This window comes from Chiloscyllium plagiosum, unplaced genomic scaffold (genome assembly GCF_037043375.1).
Source record: "Chiloscyllium plagiosum isolate Xiang-an unplaced genomic scaffold, Cpla_swu_hap1 HiC_scaffold_12, whole genome shotgun sequence".
Lineage (NCBI taxonomy): Eukaryota > Metazoa > Chordata > Chondrichthyes > Orectolobiformes > Hemiscylliidae > Chiloscyllium > Chiloscyllium plagiosum.
In genome coordinates, this window is record NW_028270150.1 from 30,558,118 (window position 1) to 30,573,670 (window position 15,553).

The following is a 15,553-nucleotide window of genomic DNA, read 5'->3' on the forward strand; positions in this document are numbered from 1 at the left end:
CAGAGTTTAATTATCAGAGCTGAAAATGTGTTGCTGGAAAAGCGCAGCAGGTCAGGCAGCATCCAGGGAACAGGAGAATCGACGTTTTGGCCATAAGCCCTTCTTCAGGAATCAGGAAGCCGTTCCTGAAGAAGGGCTTATGCCCGAAACGTCGATTCTCCTGTTCCCTGGATGCTGCCTGACCTGCTGCGCTTTTCCAGCAACACATTTTCAGCTCTGATCTCCAGCAACTGCAGACCTCACTTTCTCCTCAAAGAGTTTAATAATCAGAAAGGACTAGAGAAATTGCTCTTATTTCATATGAGCGAGGAACGTGGTGAGTAGATCTGAATAAGGTATTCACAACTTTGGGAAGTTTTGAGAATGTAAATGGGAAGAAACAATTTCTACTGACCAGTGAATGAGTAACTGGAGTCTGTACCTTTTAACGCATCTGTCCAATAATTAGGAATGTCACCAGTTTCTCAACTCCTCTTCCTCACATTACGCCAGATCCAACCTTCCAACTCGACACCACCCTCTACTCCGACTTACCACCATCACCCTCTACCTTCATCCACCTATTGCATTCCTAGCTACCTTCCCCTCAGTCCCACCCCCTACCATTTATCTCTCAGCCTACTTCGGCCTCCCCCTCCCCCCCCCCCCCCCAAAACCCCATTCCTGATGAAGAGCTTATGCTCGAAATGTCAACTCTCCTGTTCCTCAGATGCTACTTGAGTGGCTGTACTTTTCCAGTGCCTCATTTTTTGACTCTGAACTCCAGCATCTGTGGTCCTCACTTTCTCCTTGGTTTTTTTTAATTGCAAACTGTTATTTGAACATATTAAAAACTCTTTCACACAGAGTGCTGATTTAGGGGAAACCATGGTACAGTGATAATATCAGTAGAGTCAGACTCCAAAGGTCAAGGCTAATGTTCTGAGGGGGGGCAAGGGTTTAAATCCTACCGTGGCAGCTACTGGAATTTAAATCCAATCAATAAATCTCAAGCTAAAACCTAACCTCAGTAATACTGATGGTGAAATTATCAGTCATTGTTGCAAAAACCAATTGGGTTTACGAATGCTCTTTAGGGAAGGCAACTATAATCCTTAGGTTAAAAACAATGACTGCAGATGCTGGAAACCAGATTCTGGATTAGTGGTGCTGGAAGAGCACAGCAGTTCAGGCAGCATCTGAGGAGCAGTAAAATCGACATTTCAGGCAAAAGCCCTTCATCAGGAATAAAGGCAGAGAGCCTGAAGCGTGGAGAGATAAGCTACAGGAGGGGGGGTGGGGAGAAAGTAGCATAGAGTACAATAGGTGAGTGGGGGAGGGGATGAAGGTGATAGGTCGGGAGCGGGGGGAGGTTGGAGTGGATGGGTGGAAAAGAAGATAGGCAGGTAGTACAAGTCATGGAGACAGTGCTGAGCTGGAAGTTTGGAACTAGGGTGAGGTGGGGGAAGGGGAAATGAGGAAACTGTTGAAGTCCACATTGATGCCCTGGTGTTGAAGTGTTCCGACACGGAAGATGAGACATTCTTCCTCCAGGCGTCTGGTGGTGAGGGAGCGGCGGTGAAGGAGCCCAGGACCTCCATGTCCTCTGCAGAGTGGGAGGGGAGTTGAAATGTTGGGCCACAGGGTGGTGTGGTTGATTGGTGCGGATGTCCCGGAGATGTTCCATAAAGTGCTCTGTTAGGAGGCGTCCAGTCTCCCCAATGTAGAGGAGACCGCATCGGGAGCAACGGATACAATAAATGACATTAGTGGATGCACAGGTAAAACTTTGATGGATGTGGAAGGCTCCTTTAGGGCCTTGGATGGAGGTGAGGGAGGAGGTGTGGGCGCAGGTTTTGTAGTTCCTGCAGTGACAGGGGAAGGTGCCAGGATGGGAGGGTGGGTTGTAGGGGGGCGTGAACCTGACCAGGTAGTCACGGAGGGAACATTCTTTGCGGAAGTCGGGAAGGGGTGGGGAGGGAAGTATATCCCTGGTGGTGGGGTCTTTTTGGAGGTGGCAGAAATGTTGGCGGATGATTTGGTTTATGCGAAGGTGGGTAGGGAGGAAGTTGAGCACCAGGGGCGTTCTGTCCTTGTTGGAGGGGTGGGGTCTGAGGGCAGAGGTGCGGGATGTGGACAAGATGCGTGGGAAGGGAAATTGCGGTCTCTAAAGAAGAAGGCCATCTGGTGTGTTCTATGGTGGAACCGGTCCTCCTGGGAGCAGATACGGCGGAGGCGGAGGAATTGGGAATATGGGATGGCATTTTTGCAAGAGGGGTAGGGTGGGAAGAGGTGTAATCCAGGTAGCTGTGGGAATCGGTGGCTCTGTAAAAAATGTCAGTGTCAAGTCGGTCATCATTAATGGAGATGGAGAGGTCCAGGAAGGGGAGGGAAGTATCAGAGATGATAAGGTAAATTTAAGGTCAGGGTGGAATTTGTTGGTGAAGTTGATAAATTGCTCAACCTCCTCGCGGGAGCACAAGGTGGTGCCATTGCAGTCATCAATGTAGCGGAGGAAGAGGTGGGGAGTGGTGCCAGTGTAATTATGGAAGATTGACTGTTCTATGATGCCAACAAAGAGACAGGCATAGCTGGGGTCCATGTGGGTGCCCATGGCTACCCTTTTGGTGTGGAGGAAGTGGGAGGATTCAAAAGAGAAATTGTTAAGGGTGAGGACCAGTTCGGCCAAACGAATGAAAGTGTCGGTGGAAGGGTACTGTTGGGGATGTTGGGAGAGGAAAAACGGAGGGCTTGGAGGCGCTAGTCATGGTGGATGGAGGTGTAGAGGGATTAGATATCCTCTGCACCCACAATCCTCCCTCACCTCCATCCAAGGCCCTAAAGGAGCCTTCCACATCCATCAAAGTTTTTCCTGCACACCCACTAATATCATTTATTGTATCCGATGCGGTCTCCTCTACATTGGGGAGTCTAGACGCCTCCTAACAGAGTGCTTTAGGGAACATCTCTGGGACGCCCGCACCAATCAACCACACCGCCCTATGGCCCAACATTTCAACTCCCCTCCCACTCTGCCGAGGACATGGAAGTCCTGGGCCTCCTTCACCGCCGCTCCCTCACCATCAGATGCCTGGAGGAAGAACGCCACATCTTCCATCTCGGAACACTTCAACCCTAGGGCATCAGTGTGGACTTCAACAGTTTCCTCATTTCCCCTTCCCCCACCTCACCCTAGTTCCAAACTTCCAGCTCAGCACTGTCTCCATGACTTGTCCTACCTGCCTATCTTCTTTTCCACCTATCCACTCCATCCTCCCCCGACCTATCACCTTCATCCCCTCCCCCACTCACCTATTGTACTCTATGCTACTTTCTCCCCACCCCCCCTCCTGTAGCCTATCTCTCCACGCTTCAGGCTCTCTGCCTTTATTCCTGATGAAGGGCTTTTGCCCGAAACGTCAATTTTACTGCTCCTCAGATGCTGCCTGAACTGCTGTGCTCTTCCAGTACCACTAATCCAGAACTATAATCCTTACCTGATCTGACCTACATGCAATTACAGAAATGTGGTGACTCCTAAGTGTCCTCTGAAAATGCCAAGCAAATCACTCAGTTCAAGGGTAATTAGGAATGGGCAACAAATACTGGTTTTGCAGCAATCCCTGCTTTCCATGAAAAAATAAAACCCCACATAGCCTTTTAACAGAGCAGTGGATAAGTATTCAAAAAAGAAAATTGTCAAGTGGTATCAGATTCAATGACAGCGTGTGACCAAAAATCCAAGCTGGCAATTTAGCACAATAAAAGCAGGAACATAAAAGGGGGGAAAAAAAAATCACATTATCTGCAATTGCTTACTAAAACAACAGCAAGAAGTCTCGTCACACAATGGGGCTTGTACAATAAATACTCCAGCAATAGCTTCAGTCTGTGGGGTTTTTTGCACTAGAAAGCTGGATACTGCCTTGTTAATTTCTATGCAAGGCTATGTTATCTTTCCTTTTATTGTCACGATTAAAAGCAAGTTCTCATAAAAGAAACCTGTTCCTTTACAGGAAGGAGTGTGAGCCGTTGAATTCTCTTCTTGGTGTGTGCTGCCTGTTACTGGGGAAATGGTACAGAGCTGGAAGTAAGTTTACAATAATAGCTGAAAGGCAAATTCCTCCTCTCTTAAGGAAAGCTTGGTTGCCTCCGAAAGCTAGTTTGTTTTTTGATTTTCAATGGTCCAAACCAACATTTACCAAAGAAAGAAAACATAAAAAGACCATCTTTAAGAGAATAATAACTCACTTGACAAGTAGCTCATCAATGGTCACAAACATTTGCAGTTCACGTAAATTTGCAAATATTTCAGAACATTTGCAAAAATGTCATAAAGTGTAGAATATTTCTCAGAGCTCACCTTTCAAGAAGATCATTGCTTTATTGCAGTAAGTGTTTTGTTAAGGAGCGATCAATACTTCTACAACCACTGAAACACCTGATACTCTTTTAAAACAGATTCTGAACTTTAATTCCTAATTCAATTACTAATAACTAATTTAATATAGTTTACATGTGTGGAGTCATAAAGCACTTTACAAAGTTCATGAGATGTGGACATCTCTGATTAGGTGAGCATTAATTACCCATCCCTAATTGCCTTTGGGAAGATGGTGGTGAGCTTTTTTTTAACAACTTCAGTAAGTGGGTGCAAATAGGGGAGAGATAGGTATACAAATAGTGATGTTGGGAAGGGAGACTCAGGTTTTTGACCCAGTGCCTATGAAAGATCACTGTGAAGTTTCAAGCCAGACTGGTGTTTGTTTTGAAGACGTGGCGAGAATTCAGCGTAGATCAATTTCTGAAAAATAGCACTGTAATAATGAGCAGATAATCTGTTTTTCAGATGTTGATTGAGAGATTAACTATTGGTCAGGACACTCCTCAAAAGGATGACAGAGTCTTAATTTAACATCTCAGTTGAACAAAATGGCACCTACAACAATGCTCAATTGCCCAGTAGTGCACTGTTGAGTTAATCTTGATTCTTCTGTTCAACCTGTGGACTAAGCATCCATGACTTTCTGACTCAAAGACCTGGATGCAACTAGCTGAGCCAACTCTGACATGGATGCTATAAAGAAATACATGTTTTTATTTTCAAGCTTGCCTGAAGCGTCAAGTCAGGTGGATCATTAAAACTGTGAGCTGGTGTCAACCAACGCTTACCCCCTCCTGATTGTATCACCTTCTCAAACCCAAAAAGAATCCGTTTTCTGTATTCAGGTTAACCTGACTTCAGGTTGGTAGGCTGGTGTGGGGAAGGGGTGATAACTAGAGGTGTGTCTTGGGGCAGTGGAGCATGGGACGACTTGTTGGTTGACATGATCTGGGGCTGGTGTTCAGGGTAGGGATTAGAAGTGTCATTGTGGTGGGGAATCAGAGATGCTAGGAACCTGTAATGACAGGCTAGATTGGAGGGTTATTATTGGGGGAAAGTTGAAATGGGGAAAGGGGGTTTTCTGCAATCTGGTGATGATAAATTAAGAGCTTCATAGTGGATGAATATTAAAATCCTGATATCGGGGTCCCTTACCTTGGTGTAGGAAGCCATACAGCAGTGCCCAATCATAGGAATCTCCTCAGCAGGCACTCAAATCCAGGCTGTAAATGTGAAGGCATTTACTGGCTACACCTGGAAAGTTCTTCCCTTGCTTGAATAACTCTAGTCAGCTGGGTTTTTGGAAGAAATGTTGAAATATTTCAGTCTCAATATTGACAGTGATCGTGTACTGCTTCATAACCACATTTCAAGTTCCATCCAGTCTCCTTGCAGTGGAGAGATAGCCTGCTCCCTCATGGTATCTGTTAAAGGCAGAAAAATGCAATTTTGGAACTACACATTTGAGAAAATGACTGACCCAAACTGTCTTGTTCTTTTCAGATTAAGATTCTGTCCATAGAAGCCAATCCCTTTGTACTGTCAGGTGTAGCCAGTAGAAGGAGTGTTGAGCTCCTGTGACTTTTTAAAAATTTATTCACGGTCCATGGGCATCATTGGCTAGACCAGCGTTTATTTCCCATCCCTAGTTGCCCTTGAGAAGGTGGTGGTGAGCTGCCTTCTTGAACTGCTGCAGTGTAAGTGCTGTATGTAGACCCAAAATGCCCTTCAGGAGGGATTTCCAGGATTTTGACCCAGTGACAGTGAAGGAAGGGTGATATATTTCCAAGCCAGGATGGTGAACTTAGAAGAAAACTTGCTAATGGTGGTATCCCATATATCTGTTGCCCTTGTCCTTCTACACAGAAGTAGTCGTGCATTTGGAAGGTGCTGTGTAAGGATCTTTGGTGAATTTCTGCAGTGCACATTGTATTATGGTACAGACCAACCCTCCCCTCTGAATATATTAAGAAGATAGCCTAGACCCTAACTTTTTCTTATTTTAAAGGCAAATGTAAGGTGTTGCGTTCCATATGCAATTCAATTGGTGAAACTACTTGACTTTAAGCAAAACATTTTAACACTCAGTTAAAACACAGACAAAATAAAAATAAGAGAAAAGAATTGGCTTAACTGTAACTCTAATGAAATGCTTAACAAAATAATATATGTATTAACTACTACTAATTAACTGTTCTAATATAGCAATATCCCATAAACACACCCTTGGCAAAAGCAGATTCAGTAAAAGAGATTGGGGCGACTCAGTGGCTCAGTGATCGGATGGCTATCTGTGTGTAGTTTGCACATTCTCCCTGTGTCTGTGTGGGTTTCCTCTGGGTGCTCTGGTTTTCTCCCACAGTCCAAAAATGTGCAGGTTAGGTGAATTGGCCATGCTAAATTGCCCGTAGTGTTAGGTGCATTAGTCAGAGGGAAATGGGTCTGGGTGGGTTACTCTCGAAGGGTTGGTGTGGACTTGTTGGGCTGAAGGGCCTGCTTCCACACTGTAGGGAATCTAAACATGCAATTCTAGCAGCAGGAAGAGAACTGCATCTTTTAGCTGTAACAGAGAGAGGAATAAGAGCTCCTACATCCAACTTCAAGACCTCAGCAACTGCAGAAAAATATAAACTAAAATCCTGGTTCTATGGGAGCTTGAAACCATCCATTCAGGCTGCTTCAATTGTTCCAGCATTTAAAGAAAATCCAAGGCTTCAAAGTTTGTGCGAAGATTTTTAGCTCGGGTGCTCGTTGTTGTGGTTCTGTTCGCCGAGCTGGAAGTTTTTGTTGCAAACGTTTCGTCCCCTGGCTAGGCGACATCATCAGTGCTTGGGAGCCTCCTGCGAAGCGCTTCTTTGATGTTTCCTCCGGTGTTTATAGTGGTCTGTCCCTGCCACTTCCGGTTGTCAGTTTCAGCTGTCCGCTGTAGTGGTTGGTATATTGGGTCCAGGTCGATGTGTTTGTTGATGGAGTTTGTGGATGAATGCCATGCCTCTAGGCATGGCATTCATCCACAAACTCCATCAACAAACACATCGACCTGGACCCAATATACCAACCACTACAGCGGACAGCTGAAACTGACAACCGGAAGCGGCAGGGACAGACCACTTTAAACACCGGAGGAAACATCAAAGAAGCGCTTCGCAGGAGGCTCCAAAGCACTGATGATGTCGCCTAGCCAGGGGATGAAACGTTTGCAACAAAAACTTCCAGCTCGTCGAACAGAACCACAACAAAATCCAAGGCCTCACAAGTTGTTTACTTTATTAGCTTTGAGCAGACAGTTCAGTATCTCTGTCTCAACATTTCTTCACTGTAAAACCATGACAAAATAAACCTGTTAAAGCTATAATATCATCAGTCTTATAAATAGTACACCGATCATCAGTGATAGCAGGAGTGGATGCTTGTGGACGTGGTGCCAATCAAGTAGGCTGCTTTGTTCTGGATAGTGTCAAGCTTCTTAAGTATAGATAGAATTGTACCAATCCAGGCAAGTTAAGAGTATTCCATCACACCCCTTAATTGTCCCTTGAAGATAATGGAAGGCTTTGGGGAGTCAGGAGGTGAGTTATTTGCTGCAGAATTCCTAACTTCTGGCCAGCCCTAGTCATCACTGTGTTTAAATGGTGAGTTCCAGTTGAGTTTTTGGTCAACAGTAACACCCAGGATGTTGACAGTGAAGGAATTAGTGACGGTAACATTATTGAATGTCAAGGGTCGGTGGTTAGATTGTTTCTCATTAGAGATGGTCATTAGGGGTGGGCACAGTGGCTCAGTTGTTAGCATTGCTGCCTCACAGCACCAGGGTCCTAGGTTCAATTCCAGCCTCGGGCGATTGTCTGTGTGGAGTTTGCACATTCTCCCTGTGTCTGGGTGGGTTTCCTCCCACAGTCCAAAGATGTGCAGGTTAGGTGAATTGGCCATGCTAAATTGCCCATAGGTTAAGTGTATTAGTCAGAGGGAAATGGGTCTGGGTGGGTTACTCTTTGGAGGGTCGGTGTGGACTAGTTGGGCCAAAGGGCCTGTTGGGCCAAAGGGAATCTAATCTAATCAAATAATTTGTGTGGCCCAAATATTAGTTGTTCCTTGTCAGATCAAGACTGGGTATTGTCCAAATCATGTTGTATTTGAACATGGACTGAACATAGAACATTACAGCACATTACAGTACCTTTGACCCTCAGTGTTGCGCTGACCTGTGAAATCAATCTGAAGCCCATTTAACCTACACTATTCCATTATCAAACATATCTTTATCCAATGACCATTTAAATGCCCTTAAAGTTGGCGCGTCTACTACTGTTGCAGGCTGAGCATTCCATGCCCTTACTACTCTCTGAGTAAAGAACCTACCTCTGGCATCTGTTCTGTATCTATCACCCCTGAATTTAAAGCTATGCCCCCTCGTGCTAGCCATTACCATCTGAGGAAAAAGACTCTCATTATCTACCCTAGCTAATCCTCTGATCATCTTGTATGACTCTCATAAGTCACCTCTCAACCTTCTTCTTTCTAATGAAAATAGCTTCAAGTCCCTTAGCCTTTCCTCATAAGACCTTTCCTCCATACCAGGCAACATCCTAGTAAATCTCCTCTGCACCGTCCACAACTCCACCTACCTTAGTGTCACCCGCAAATTTACTAACTATCCTTCTACACCCTCATCCAGGTCATTTATGAAAATAACAAATAGCAGTGGCCACAAAACAGATCCTTGCGGTACATCATTAGTAACTGAACTCCAAGATGAACATTTCTCATCAATCAACACCCTGTGTCTTCTTACAACTATCCAATTTCTGAACCAAACTGCTAAATCACCCTCAATCCATGCCTCCATATTTTGTGCAATAGCCTACTGTGGGGAATCTTATCAAATGCTTTCCTGAAATCCATATATACCACATCAACTGTTTTACCCTCATCCATCTGTTTGGTCACCATCTCAAAGAACTCAATAAAGTTTGTGAGACACGACCTAGTCTTCACAAAACTGTGTTGACTATCCCCAGTCAAATTATTCCTTTCAGGATGATTATAAATCCTATCTCTTACAAACCTTTCCTAAACCTTACCCACAACCAAAGTAAGGCTCACAAGTCTATAATTACCAGGGTTGTCTTTACTCCTCTTTTTAAACAAGGGGACATTTGCTATCCTCCAGTCTTCTGGCACTATTCCTGTAGACAATGACGGCAAGGATCAAAGCCAAAAGCTTTGCAATCTCCTCCCTAGCTTCCCAGAGAATCCTAAGATAAATCCCATCTGGCCCAGGGGATTTAGCTATTTTCACACTTTCCACAATTGCTAACACCTCCTTATAAACTTTAATCATGTCTAGTCTAATAGCCTATATCTCAGTATTCTCCTGACAACATTGTCTTTTTCCTGTGTGAATACTGATGAAGGATATTCATTTTGCACCTCTCCTACCGCTTTGGACTCCACGCACAACTTCCCACTACTGTCCTTGACAGGCACTACTTTTACTCCAGTCATTCTTTTATTCCTGACATACCTATAGAAAGCTTTAGGGTTTTCCTTGATTCTACCTGCCAAAGACTTCTTATGTTCCCTCCTGGTTCTTCTTAGCTCTCTCTTTAGGTCCTACCTGGCTAACTTGTAACTCTAACTCTAACTTGAGCGCCCTAACTGAACCTTCACGTCGCATCTTTACATATGCCTCCTTCTTCCTCTTGACAAGAGATCCAACTTCTTTAGTCAACCACGGTTCCCTCGCTCGACCGCTTCCTCCCTGTCTGACAGATACACATTTATCAAGAGCACACAGTAGCTGTTCCTCGAACAAGTTCCACATTTCAATTGTGCCCATCCCCTACAGTTTCCTTTCCCATCCTATGCATCAAGATTTAGATCTTACCTAATCACATCATAATTGCCTCTTCCCAGGCTATAAATCTTGCCTTGCAGCATATACCTAACCCTTTCCATTGCTAAAGAAAAAGGAACCGAATTGTGGTCACGATCATCAAAGTGCTCACCTACCTCCAAATCTTACACCTGGCCTGGTTTATTACTCAGTACCAAATCCAATGTGGCCTTGCCTCTTGTTGGCCTATCTACATACTGTGTCAGGAAACCCTCCTGCACACATCCGACAAAAACCGAACCATCTAAGGTACTCAAACTGCAGCATTTCCAGTCAACATTTGGAAAGTTTAAGTCGTCCATAATAATTACCCTGTTACTTTCGCTCCTCTCCAGAATCATCTTTGCAATCATTTCCTTTCCATCTCTGGAACTTTTCAAAGGCCTATATAAAACTCCCAACAGGGTGACTTCTCCTGTTTCTAACCTCAGCCCATACTATCTCAATACACGAGCCCTCATCAAATGTCCTTACTGCCACCGTAATAATATCCTTGACTAACGATGCCACTTTTACCATCTTCCCTTTCTTACTAAAACATCTAAACCTTGGAACCTGCAACAACCATTCCTGTCCCTTCTCTATCCATGTCTCCGAAATGGCCACAACATTGAAGTCCCAGTTACCAACCCATGCTGCAAGTACACCCACCTTATTCAGGATGCTCCTAGCATTGAAGTAGACACACTTCAAACCACTTTCCTGTCTCCTGGTACACTCTTGTGATCTTGAAACCTTATTTACGACCTCACTACTCTCAACTTCCTGTACACTGGAGCTACAATTCAGGTTCCCATCCCCCTGCTAATTAGTTTAAATCCTTGCGAAGAGCATTAGCAAAATCCTCCTCCAGGATATTGGTATCCCTCTAGTTCTGGTGTAGACCATCTCATTTGTAGATGTCCCACCTACCCCAGAATAAGCCCAATTATCCAGGTATCTGAAGCCCTTCCTCCTGCACAACTCCTGTAGCCACATGTTCAACTCCTCTCTCTCCCTATTCCTCGCCTTGTTAGCACATGTAACAAACCAGAGATAACAAATCTGTTTGTTCTAGCTCTAAGCTCCCACCCTAGCTCCTTGAATTTCGGCCTCACATCCCTATCCCTTTTCCTACCTATGTCATTAGTGCCTAGTGGACCAAGCCTTGGGTCTGCTTTAGTACAGGTACTTCTTCTATCATGTGGTGGTTGCGTTCTTGTTCAATCCCATGTTTTAGAAAAATCATGCTGTAGGAACAGCGCTTAAAGTGTTGGCAATGTTATCAAGTTATAGCCTACACACATTTTAAAAATTTGCACTTTAAAAACCGTGTTTGCAAATCATCAATTGTGTCATAGTAAATTTGCGTTAACAAAACGCATGCTATACCAGAATGGGCTTGTATCTGAGGAATCGCGAATTGTGCTGGATATTGTGCAGATATCAATGAATGTCCCAATTTTGATCTCATGATGGAGAGAATGTCATTGATGAAGCAGCTGAAGATGGTTGGGCCTCAGATACTATCCTAAGGATGTCCTGGAGCTGAAATAATTGACCTCCGTCAATTACAACCAAATTCCTTTGTGCTAGGTATGACTCCAACTCAGTGGATAATTTCACCTCGATTCTCATTGACCCTAGAAATTGACTCAGATGTAAACATGCCTTTGTAGTATATTACTTGTTATAAAGTTATCTGGAGACTGAATACTACATGACACTAAATTTTACTGTGAAGGTTTCTCTAAGTTGAAGTTGTTTTCCTTATAGACGGATGAGACCATAATTGATGGAGGTGTTCAAAATCACGAAAGGTCTGGACAGAATAGGTAGAGAGAAATTGGTGAAGAACAATGATTTAAAATAAATGGCAAAATAAACAATGGCAACATGAGGAAAGGCATTTTACACAGTGAGTGGTTACAGCCTTGGGGCCAGAATGGGTTTTCTGACAGATTACATTCTCATATGCATAATTAGGTTGAATGTCAATTTTTATAGGTAGACAGGCAGAAAGTTTGGTCCCCTGACTGGGACCATTTGGTTCTAACTTCTGAGCATCATATTCACCCAGCACCCTGATAGCATATCACTCTCTGCAATTCAGAGGAATCACTCAACTCCTTCACCCTCACCCACTCAGGTTACACAAGAAACTAGGCAAAAAGCAGTGCCACACAAGATTGTGCAGGAGGGAGGAGAAGTTATTTTTATCTAAGGATAGGAATCAGAAAATGTCCTGATTGTGGAATTCAACATATTGTCTAGCTATCACCATTGTTAATAGCTAACCCGAGAATGCAACGTTAAAAAAAACGGTTTTGTGATTTACACATGAAAGAAGTGAAACTATCACTGTATTATAACAGCTGAAATGCTTAACAGACAATCAAGTTTTCAATGTATAATTTCAGTTACATCACACTGCAAATTTTTGCTATAAATTCTATGTTACGATCGAGCCCTCCACTATCACCTGATGAAGGAGCATCGCTCCGAAAGCTAGTGTGTTTCCAATTAAACCTGTTGGACTATAACCTGGTGTTGTGTGATTTTTAACTCTGATTGTGGAAGGCAGCCTGAACAAAGTGACTGTGGGGGTGAATGCCTGTGTGTGGTTCAAGCGAACCTGGCTCCAGTGCTGAAAGAGGTTAAATGATCTGCTGTGTTCTGCCAAAGTACATACCACTGTCTGATCAATGCTTCCTGCACCACCACCACCACCACCACCACCGTCCCCCCACCAGCATTATCACTGCAGAGGACTGTTGCAGACATATTGCCTCTCACACATCTGCCAGAATAAGCACTAAAAACATGGAAGGAGCTACTGCACTGACCAGTTTGTGCATCATCAGTTTACTGACTCCACAACCCAGAGAACATTCATATCTGATAGCTTTTCACCAAACCTTTGTAGGAGTCAAGGACACATCCACAAAAGATGGCTTCAGGATGAATACCTCACAGGTATCTCATGCTTACACAACTTCTAATGTTTTATTGGTTGACTTTGAAAACCTTTCATTCAGAATCTTGTAACATGTAACTTCTCCAATTGTCTTCTTACTAGTAATAAACACAGTGAATCACAGCTCTGAGGACTGACATCTCTATCTGTGTTTATCAGTATAGCTAAAGTGTTACTATCTCTTAAATATTCATTCCTAGGAGAGAAATTGGACAACTGTGCCCAGTTGGTGGAGATTTGAGACCCCTTTCAAGGAGCTGGCAGACATGCCTGTGCTGAAGGGAGGATCTAGATGGGCAGCCATCTCGTGAGAAAGCGTCAAATCTGCCACTCCCAGTGACATATAAAACATCACTGTCTTAGTGAAATCTTGCAAAATGGTGGCAGTTCATGACTCTAATTTACAGTTTTCTAGGCAGCTTCTGAATTCCACTCCCAAGTCAGCACAATAAAAAACAACAGCTCCTCCCCCCAAGGCTATCTCTGCCAGCCCTCAAAGCACACCTCTGAGGTGGAACAGTCACCAGCCTCAGAGGATGCATAGTCATGGCCTTCCAGCCCAGCCTCCTGCATTGTAGAGACATTTACCTGGTCGGGTAATCTATCTAGTGTAGGTTCAGGATCACATTTTGGTGAGACCAGCATTGACATTGACCTGTGGCTAGAGAAGGAAGAAATGGCCAAGGTTTCTAGGAGGACTGCTAGAGAATAAGCCCCTGTTGAGTTGTATAGATATTCAGCCTCTGGATTTGTCCATTAGTGATCTGACTGTTGGAAATTGGGGCCCCTTTAAAACTGAGTTTTTTCAGTATTCCTTATGTAGTAGGAGACCTGATATAATGGCTGTTACAGCATTAACAAACCTTCCAGGATTCTAGTAAACAAAAACAAAAGGAAGATAAAGTCATACAGCATGGAAACAGACCCTTCATCCATACTGACCAGATTTCCCAAACTAAACTAGTCCCATTAGCCTGCATTTAGCCCATATCCCTCGAAACCAAATGTCTTTTAAATGTTGTAATTGCGCCTGCATTTACCACTTCCTCTGATGGTCCATTCCACATACAGGAGAAAGTGAGGACTGCAGATGCTGGAGATCAGAGCTGAAAATGTGTTGCTGGAAAAGCGCAGCAGGTCAGGCAGCATCCAAGGAGCAGGAGAATCGACGTTTCGGGCATAAGCCCTTCTTCAGGATTCCTGAAGAAGGGCTTATGCCCGAAACGTCGATTCTCCTGTTCCTTGGATGCTGCCATTCCACATACACACCATCTTCTGTGTGAAAATGTTGCCCCTCAGGTCCCTTTTAAATCTTTCCCTTCTCACCTTAAACCTATGTTCCTCTAGTTTTGAACTCTCCTACCTTAGGGAAAAGATGTTTGATATGCACCTTATCTATGCCTTTTATGGTTTTATAAACCTCTATCAGGTCATCCCTCAACCTCCTACACTCTTAGGAGAAAAGTCCCAGCCTATCCAGCCTTTCATTATAACTCAAACTTGACAGTCCCATAACATCCTTGTAAACTTTTCTGCACCATTTACAAATGAATAACACCCTTCCTGTAGCAGGGTTATCAGAATTGTATGCAGTACTCCAAAAATTGCCTCACCAATGTCCTGCAGAGCTGCAACGTGACATCCTGAGCCCTATCCTCAATGTTCTTACTGATGAAGGCCAGCCATCTTTACCATCCTGACTACCTGTGATGCCACTTTCAAAGAACTATATACCATAGCCCATAGGTCCCTCTATTCAACAACACTCCTCAGGGCCCTACCATTAACTGTGTAAGTCCTACCCTGGTTTGCCTTACCAAAATGAAACACCTCACATTTGTCTAAATTAAACCCCATCTGCTACTCCTCAGCCCATTGGCCCAGCTGATCAAGATCCTGTTGTACGCTTAGATAGCCTTCTTCAAAGTCCATTAGGGGAGAAAGTGAGGTCTGCAGATGCTGGAGATCAAAGTTGAAACTTTATTGCTGGAACAGCACAGCAGGTCAGGCAGCATCCAGGGAACAGGAGATTCGACGTTTCGGGCACAGGCCCTTCTTCAGGAATGAGCAGAGAGTGTTCAGCAGGAGAAGATAAAAGGTAGGGAGGAGGGACTTGGAGGAGGGGCGTTGGAAATGTGATAGGTGGAAAGAGGTCAAGGTGAGGGTGATAGGTCGGAGTAGGATGGAGGTGGAGAGGTCAAGAAGAAGACTGCAGGTCAGGAAGGCGGTGCCGGGCTGGAGGGATCCGGCTGAGACAAGGTGGGGGGAGGGGGGATGAAGAAACTGGTGAAGTCCAAGTTCATCCCCTGCGGTTGGAGGGTTCCCAGTCGGAAGATAA